The sequence below is a fragment of the Canis lupus genome, chromosome 12 (genome assembly GCF_003254725.2).
Source record: "Canis lupus dingo isolate Sandy chromosome 12, ASM325472v2, whole genome shotgun sequence".
Classification (NCBI taxonomy): Eukaryota; Metazoa; Chordata; class Mammalia; order Carnivora; family Canidae; genus Canis; species Canis lupus.
Window position 1 is genome coordinate 61,014,631 of NC_064254.1, and position 10,103 is coordinate 61,024,733.

A 10,103-nucleotide genomic window follows, 5' to 3' on the forward strand; every position below is an offset into this window, starting at 1 on the left:
ATAATGGATACAATAGAGTATATTATACCAATATAATGTAATTGGAATATTACTCAACCATAAAAAAGAATGAAATCTTGTCATTTGCAATGGTGTTGATGGAGCTAGAGTATATCATGCTAAGCAAAATAAGTCCGTCAAAGAGAAGTACCATATGATCTCACTCATATGTGTAATTTAAGAAACAAAACAGGATGAACAGGGGCACCTGGGTGGCTCAGTGGTTGAGCATCTGTCTTTGGCTCAGGTCGTGATCCTGGAGTCCTGGAATCAAGTCCCACATCAGGCTCCCTGCAGGGAACCTGCTTCTAACCTCTGCCTGTCTCTGGTTCTCTCTCTCTGTGTCTCTCATGAATAAATAAATAAACTCTTAAAAATAAAAAAAATAAATAAACACATGAACATAGGAGAAGGGAAAAAACAAGAGGGAAGCAAACCATGAAAGACTCTTAACCATAAAGAACAAACTGAGGGTGGCTTCAGTGAAAATGGGTGGGGTAATGGGCTAAATAAATGATGGATATTAGGAGGGCATTTGTTGTAAAGAGCACTAGATGTTACATGTAAGTGATGAATCATTGAATTCTACTCCTGAAACTAGTATTACACTACAGGTTAACTATCTAGAATTTAATTAAAACTTGAAACAACAACAAAAAGGAGAATAATATAAATGATAGAAGGAAAATGTCAATAGTTTGTTTTTTACGGTATTTACCTTCCTTTAGGAGAAAATAGCATATTTTGGGAGCTTTATGTTTCATGAGAGAATTTAGGAACATTCAGATGGCATTATCTTTATATAAATTGTTGACGTAGAACTTTATGTTGTTATAGTTGTCTCCTTGCTATTTTTACCCCCAAGATGATGTTATAAAGGATTTATCTAAGATAATCATGTGGCAAGACCATTTTGTGTTATGTAAAAGTCTAATTTGTTGATTAATTTTTTTTATTTACTATGCTCCTTTGCTTTCTTTTTTTATAAGGATTTTGATTGTTTAATAACAATTAAAAAGGGCATCAAATGTGGGTTACAAGAAGTCAAAAAGTTCAAAAGAATGACTAAGAGAAGCCCTTGTATACATTTTTGATTATGGAAAGATTAGGATATAGATGTATAGTAGTAAATTTCTTCTTATTATAGGAATTATAGGGTAGGGATTATATATATGTACACTTGGTAGTGTGTAGGGAATATATATATATAATATATATGCACACATACTGTATATATATACATATATGTATATGTGTGCATATATATGTGCATATGTATACATGCACACATACTGTACTTAGATGGCCCTTGTGTATTTACACAAATAAATACACAAGTAAAACTTTAATCTTATTTAACAGTAATAGCCTCAATACATATCTATGTAGTTCATTTCTACTAATTTGTAGTAAGAACAGAAATGAGACATTATACTTGTCAGTAAACATGCTAAGGCATATTCCCTAAAATAAGTGATAGTCATGTTAGCAATATAACTGTGTAAATTGTTAGACCAAATTTATAGAATAAACTACTTTAAAGGATATTTGTGGTTTCTAGCAAAATCCTACTCTGGTCTAAGCATGTGAAACCCTCCAAAACTCTCTGACAAGTGATCTTACTATCTCAAATTGAGTGATTATACACATTAGCAGAGTAACTGAAGTCATTGTTGCCATGTGTGATATCATTCTGCCTATTGTTGAACTGAAATCACTTCCGTTTAAATGGTATTCATTGCCCCTTGCCATACTTCAACTCTTTAAAGCCTGTTGTAATGAATTGCAGGGGGAGAATCACAAAATGTCTCCCATAGTGAAAATGATATTACACTTTTCCATCAATAACCATGCCTACACTGATTAATATCTTCTCTTCATATATATTTTTGTTTCAAATATGAAATATAACTATTTTTGGCCTCAGTTTTATATATATATCTACATGGAAATACCTTGTAAAACACATTGTTTGGATTTGATTTCTAAAACATATTTTTGCTGTGTCTGAGTAAACTTGGGAAAGATAAACACAAAATTATTTTTTTGCATGACAAAACTAATTCCCAAAATTAAAATTAAGATAATGTCCAATATATTTGGGCTATAACAATTATGAGACTGTGTGAATTTTACATATTCTTTATTGGATGAACTTGGTTATTGTTTTATTTATATGAACATTGTTTTCTCCATTTTAACATTACTACTTTATTTTCTTCTTATGTAAAAATTACTAAATTGTGTTAAGTAATTAAATCTAGTATATTTAATCTTCACTTGTGATTTGATTGGAGTAGCCAAGGTCTTTAAGATAAAATTTAGGCTCTCTAAATGTAGATTTTTTTCCTTACACATATTGCAAATATACCAAAACTTTCATACATTTTTATAACTAAAAGAAAAAGAAAAATCATTTGATGATACTTGCTCTGTGTCAGGCACTATTCCAAAATCGTGACCTACATTAATGCATTTAATCCTCTCAAGAGATGTATGAGATAGGTGCTATTATTTTCACATTTTATAGATTTGAAATGGCAACAGGGAAGCTAAATAACTTGCCTAAGGTGACATAACTGGTGTAGTTTGGCTAATAGCAGTCTGTTTCACTGTCCAAGCTATAGTCACTTCATTATACTAAAGGTTTTTACATTGAATTCCTATGAAAAACAAACAAGCTTGACATGACCACTGTATGATCTCTTCCCTTCCTTCCTTGTTACTATTTTGAATTTGAAGGTAACATTTAATTAACAAATTAATTTGGTATTTTGTAAGAAATGGACAGTTCTAAATTAATGATTCTGAAAAATAGAAAGCCCCTCTAGATAAACATAGCCTATATATCATGAACTGTTTACTATTTTTTTTATCTAGTAGAGTTTGTTGCATATAATTGCAAAATAAATACCCTTCATCATCATAGCTCTTCCTGGCAGTTTTGGAGAGGTTAATGTATTTCTGACAATGGAAATTTACAGGAGGAGTAAAAGCACATTTTACTCTGAGTACCAGGCATGAAGTTAAACATTTATAAACTATAGTGGATTGGTATTGCATAGATTAAAATCAGGAAGAGTATTCTAACAATTAGACAGATATTCAAGTCTGATTGAAGATTTTTAGGAAATAGAAATAAAATAATTGGCACTATTAATAATCTTATTAACATTTTTGGTCTAGATTCTGCTAGATTTTTAATGAAATATATCTAGTTTTTTAGAATAAAGATAACCATTTGAACTGAAGATTTAATATAGTTAAACATTATTTTGTTATAACCCTTATCCTCTATTACAGGGAAGAATCAAGGTTTATAGCCCTCAATATTTACCAATTCTGTAAATTGACTATTAGAGCTATTACAAATGGTTTTCATGGTAGACAACAAAAACATTTTTTTAATACTCGTCATGTTGTTGAGACACCTGGGTGGCTCAGTCGGTTAAGTATCCAACTTAACTTTTGCTCAGGTCATGATCTCATGAGTTGTGAGATCAAGCCCCAGACTGAGCCCTGTGTCCAGCTCCATGCAACTGGGAGTCTGCTTGAAGATTGTCTCCCTCTGCCCCTTCCCCTACTCTCTCTCTTTCTCTTTTTAAATAAATAAATGAATCTTAAAAAAATACCCTTAATATTGTCTTTTGATTACAAGTTTTTTCCTTTTTTTAAAGTTTCACTTACCATTTTATTTTATTTCATTATTATTTCTGTGTCTTGAGAAATTTTTCCCTATGCACATAGTTGAGAAGATAATCCCCACATATTTTCTTCTAGGAGACTTGTATTTTTAGTTATGTTTTATTTATGGTATTTTAAACTAATTTTTTGTATCATGTGAGATAGGGGTTGAGATTCATTAATTTTAATATGGTCATCTAGTTCTAGCACCAATCACTGAAAAGATTTTCCTCCTTCATTAGTTTATTTATTTATTTATTTTTAAGGATTTTATTTATTTATTCACGAGAGAGAGAGGCAGAGACATAGGCAGAGAGAGAAGCAGACTCCCCTCAGGGAACCCAATGTAGGACTCAATCCCTGAACTCCAGGATCAGGCCCTGAGCTGAAAGCAGAGCTTAACGGCTGAGCCATCCAGACATCCCCTCCATTAGGTTATTTAATGCATATGTGGGAAATCAATGAATTATAAAAGCATGTAAATAATTTTATATTTAAATACCATACTGTTTCAATAATTGTTAGGTTATATTAAGTATTGAAGTCAAGTAGAGTTGGTCTAACTATTGTTCTTCTAGTTTAGGACTCGTTCATGACCCTTAGCTTTTCACATTTTCATATATACTTTAAAAGCACTCAAACTTATTTCTTTTAAAAAGGCCCTCAGAAATTTAGTTTGGAATTGCTAATATTAAACCTGCACATCAATTTACAAATAATTGAGTTTTTAACAATATTCCATCAACTAATCCATGGACATTATAAATCTTAACAATATTTTGTAATTTTCAATGGAGAGATATTTCACATATTTTGTTAAATTAATCTGCATTTTATTTTTGTCACTATTGTAAATAAATTGTTGTTTGTATGCATAAATACAACTACTGTTAATATACTAAGATGCAGGGGATCCCTGGGTGGCTCAGCAGTTTAGCGCCTGCCTTTGGCACAGGGCGTGGTCTTGGGGTCCCAGGATTGAATCCCATGTGGGGCTCCCTGCATGGAGCCTGCTTCTCCTTCTGCCTGTGTCTCTGCCTCTCTCTCTCTCTGTGTGTCTTTCATGAATAAATAAAATCTTTAAAAAATTATATACTAAGATGTATGTAGTTTGTATATTGAATTTTACCTGTGACCTGGATAAATTTACTTATTAGTTCTAGTACTCTGATTATAGATTCTTTAGGATTTTCTACATGAACAATTTTGCTTTTTGTGGATAAAATCTGTTTTCTATCTCTGCAATTTTTGTGTCTTTTATTGCTTTTTCATGACTTATGGCATGGACAGGAGCTGTAGGTACGATGGTGAATAGAAGTGATAAGAGTGGACAGTCTTACCTGGTTCTTGATCTTAGAGGGAAAGGGTCTAATATTTCATGATTTATGTTTGATGTTAAATGTAAGTATTTTGTATGTGCCCTTTATTATATTTCAGAATCATTTTACATTTCTAGTTTGCTGATAGTTTTTATCAAGCATGGGTATTAAAAAGTTGTCAAAGGCTTTTTTCTGCCTCTATTGAAGTTGTTTTTTTCTTTCTTTTCTCTTTGGGATATATATTAACTTCCATTGTTTTATTTTCAAATATTTTTCTTTATGTTTATATTAACATAAATTAAGTTTGGTTAATTTTAAAACAATTTCATACTCACAGAATAAACTTAGCTTGGTTATACTGTATTATCCTTTTTATATGTTGTCAGATTTGTTTTGCTAAGATTTGTTTAGTATTTTATCTGTAGGATGAAGACCCAGTTAATTATGATGTATTATTATTTTTATTTCTTGATGGATCTGATTAGATAATGTTTAAGTAAAGGATTTATGCATGATGTTATGGGGGATTGTTATATGTACTTTATTCTTATCATGCCTTCATTGACTTTGAACTCAATGTTGCTTGGCTTCAATAAACAAGTAGAAAACTACTCTCTAAACTTTTAAGGTTTGTAGAGTTTGTTTGTTTTAATGATTGTTAGAATTTATAATTAAACACTCCCCTCACATGGAAGACTCCTAACTCTGGGAAACGAACTAGGGGTGGTGGAAGGGGAGGAGGGCGAGGGGTGAGGGTGACTGGGTGGTGGGCACTGAGGGGGGCACTTAACAGGATGAGCACTGAGTGTCATTCTGTATGTTGGCAAATTGAACACCAATAAAAAATAAATTTATTGTTAAAAACAAAAACACTCCCCTCCTGGAGTTTTTTTTGAAAGACATTTTGTTGTAGCTGCTTTTAAAATGCATTATTTTATTTTTTACATTAGGCTATTCTGATTTTTTGGGGGGGATTAATTTTGATAAATTGCTTTCAGTGACTATGTCAATATATTCTAACTTGTCAAATTTATTGATTTAAAGTTATTTATAAAATTTCCTTTGCTTATATTTAAAATCTGAAGGATCCATATTTCTATTTCATTCACATTATTAGTAATTTGTGTTTCTTTTATTTTTTTATACTAACTTGTTAGATGGTATACTTTTTAAATTAATTGTTTAAAAGAACCAACTTCTTAAAAAATATCTCTACCATTTGGCTATGTCTTAATTTCTTGATTTCTAATGTTAGTGTAAATTTATTTCTATGTGATAACTTTATAAGTTTATATATTATCTTTAACATTTAGTACATTTAGTATAAACAGTTTGCAATTTTTGAAGAATGCATGTATTCCTTTTTGAACAACGGGTTAGTTATAAATGTGTTGTTTAGCTAATAACATTTGTGGCTTTTCTAGACATTTTAGTAAGAATCATTTTTATTTTTATTCAGTTTTCTGAAAATATCAAGAATTGCTTTATTGGCCAGCATATAGTCCATCTTTGGGAACAGTCCATGTGAACTTGAAAATATTTATTATGCAATTTTGGGGTGAAATGTCTGTAAGACTCAATGAAACCAAGAATGTTGATAGTGGTATGTAACTTTACCTCATATTTTCCACTTTTTTCAATCAAATAATGAGAGAAGCATGTTAAAATCTTCAGCAATGATTGTGGGTTTTATTTCTCATTCTACTTAAGTGTTTATCTTTGTATTTACTATGAAGCTCTAGTACTAGCCAAACAAACATATATTATTGATTATTGTCTGCCTGATAAATTGACCTTTCATTATAAAATTTCCCTTTCTATCTATGGTAATACTCCATTATTGAAAGTCTATTTTATCTAACATTGATACAGTGACATAATTTTTTATGTACTTACTATTTGATACAGTGTAATTATTTTTCTCCTTTGTCAATCTTTCTAGGTCTCTATTTCTAATATGTGTCTATATTTAATGTGGATCTTGCTTTTAATTCAATCTGACAATTTTATCTTTCAATTGCAGTCTTCATTCTCTATTTTATGTAAAAGTTGACATAACTGGGCTTAGATCTACAATTTTGTTCTTTTTAATTTTTCTTGATAAATTAATTTTTGCATTTGGGTTTGTTCAGAATGCATCATACAAACTATGCTAGTATTAACACTTCAAGTATTTTCTCATCATCTCAATAACATATGTATGCCTGTGTCTAACCCACTCCTCCTTCCCTTTTTACCCAGACCAGGAAATTACTCCTGGACTTTAAAGTGGCTGCAAGGTTTGATTCCCCTACCAATGGCTCATCCATCTCTGGAACTTAATTTATTAGCCATATGAGAATATGTTAAGGAAACCTAACTCAAAATTGGAGTCAGGAAGCCATGAAAGGAGAGCTGTCAAGCACATAACATTTGGTGTAGTTCGCATAGTCCAGCAGAAAGAGGGAAGATTTACTCTCAGGGCAATAGCAGGCTATAGATGCGCTGCAATAGTCAGCTGCCCTGGCCTGCACCCAATGAGAGGGCACCACCACTTCCAACTGTCATTTTCTTCCAATGAACTTTTATTTAAAAGAACCTGTCTCAACTTCCTCTTTTCATCTATAAAAGGAAGCTCTCCTCTGTTCTCTAGACTTGCCTATAGTTCACCACAGTTTGCTTGTAATTGTAATTAAATTGTAATTCCTCTGTTATTTCCTAATAAACTTTATTTTGCTGGCTAAATTGCTTACCTATTTCTTTTAAAAGGTTGACAGCCATCTATACAGTTTTTAAATAACTTGAAACAAATACATTATTTTCAAGTATATCTTGTCCTTTCTTATTGCTACCAGAGCTATGGTCTTTTGTGACTTTCTAAATTATAATCAGACATGAGTATCTTATAATTAGATATCTCCTCCAGCAATTTTTAAAAGAAAGTTATTGTCTCTTATAGACAAATAAAATGAAACAGAGTTTATAGTCATACAGCCCTGGGCTTGTCTCTTAGTTTCTTCATTTTCTACCTGTGACATGGAGAAGTTACTTAATTTTCATAGCTTCAATTACTATACCTATAAATCCTATTTATTACAACCAACCATATATTATTATGAATATTAAATAAGATCTTTTTTTTTTAAATCTTTATTTATTTACCATACTCACAGAGAGAGAGAGAGAAAGAGGCAGAGACACAGGCCGAGGGAGAAGCAGGCTCCATGCACCGGGAGCCCGACATGGGATTCCATCCCGGGTCTCCAGGATCGCGCCCTGGGCCAAAGGCAGGCACCAAACAGCTGCGCCACCCAGGGATCCCTAAATAAGATCTTATATGTAAATTACTCAGACTGTTCCTAGACTGTGGTAGAAACTCAACAAATATTGAACTTTTGTGCATACATAAATTTAGATAATTCTGCATAAGTTTATATCATAAAATAAATACAAAAATATTACCTTTTCTAAAACTTAAAATTGATCAAAGTCTCATGCCACTCTGTTCCCCATGCCCACAACTATGGTAGGGCATGAGCAATGGCAAGGCCCTGCTCAGCCTTCCTGCCCAGCTCCTCCACAGCCTCTACAGGCACCCGTAGCCACACCCACACCCATAGCAGTCCACATCCACGTGTCTTCTCACACCTTGTCAGTAGGCAGTGCCCAGGCTGAAGAAGTGATTCCACAAAGCCACTCAGAAGTGAGTGAGAAGTTTGGAGGGATAGAAGGAACCAAGTTAGATGATGACTTCAAAGAGATGGAGAGGAAAGTTGGAGTCACCATCAGGTCTGTGATGGAAATAATTATCAAAACAACGGAATACCTTCAAGCAAACCCAGCTTCTAGAGCTAAATGACCAACACCATGTCAAAAATCTGCAGCCAGGAGAAAAAGCCATTGTATATCCAGGCAGAAGTGCTGCTGGCAGAGGCCATGCTCAAGTTTGGAAAAAAGTTTAGAGATGATTGTAACTTTTACCTAGCACTTGGTAAGGTGGAGAAGCCATTCAAAATCTCTTGGGGGTTTAAGACTCTTTGGTCATGGAAGTGAAGTGGAACTTCATTGACCTTCTTCAGGACTTTCTTGGCAGAGAGCTGAGGGAAATTCAGCATCATCTATAGAGGTTGGATGGTTGAAGCCTGGACTTGGATTATGAGAAGAAAAGACAAGGCAAGATTCCAAATGAAGAGCTCCAGGAGGATTGTGAGAAATTTGGTGAGTCTCAAAAAGTTGCTGAGCATGTTCAACAGGTGAGCCAGCTTTCTGCACTCTTCCAAGCCCAACTGGAGTACCATAAGTGGACAGGCCAGATCCTAAGCAACTTACCCTCAGATTGGAAGAAAGAATAAGACAAGCTTCACCTCAGCCTACGGGGAATATATTTTTTGTCCTAAAAATATAAGTATTCATGTTAATTCTCTTTAATTCAAAAAGAAAATCCCTGAAATTATATTTTTGATACTAACATTGAAATAAAGTATTATCCTCATTGTTAAATATATCTTTACTTCATCTATCTCTCTACTCTTCTCCCAGCCTTTATTGGAAATAGCATATTCTAATTTTCCGATCATAAAATATTTCAACCCCTAAGTCAAACCTATTATGACATATCAAAAATATTTTTCTTGGGATGCCTGGATGGCTTAGCGCTTGAGATCTGCCTTAGGCTCAGGGTATGATCCCGGGATCCTGGATTGAGTCCTGCATTGGACTCCCTGTGGGAAGCCTGTTTTTCCCTCTGCCTCTGCCTCTCTCTGCGATCTTGTAAATTAAAAAAATCTTCAAAAATATTTTTCTTTAATAATTTAAGTAGAGTATTATATTTATTTGTACATAGGAAAATTAATAGTTATGTTTTAAGACAACAAAACAACAATTAACATTTGTAACAAGGAAGTCAGTTAATATACGTAAATATGGTTTAGGATATATTTCCTTAGGAAGGTGGACTTATGTGTACTTAAAATCTGAATTTGCCTTATTAAAGATATTAGTGGAACAAGCAATTGAACATTTGAATTTCACATGTCTTCATTTCAGAATAGATATATGCTTATAATGAAAACTGCTGTCATAGTAACATAACTCCATACTGGTCTTCAAATGGAAATATAA

General features: G+C 32.8%; 1 pseudogene; it reads left to right on the top strand.

Annotated features, from left to right (window-relative positions):
• Positions 1-6,351: 6,351 nt before the first annotated feature.
• On the top strand, positions 6,352-9,387 carry LOC112658327 (endophilin-A1-like; annotated as a pseudogene).
• The last annotated feature ends 716 nt before the right edge of the window (positions 9,388-10,103 follow it).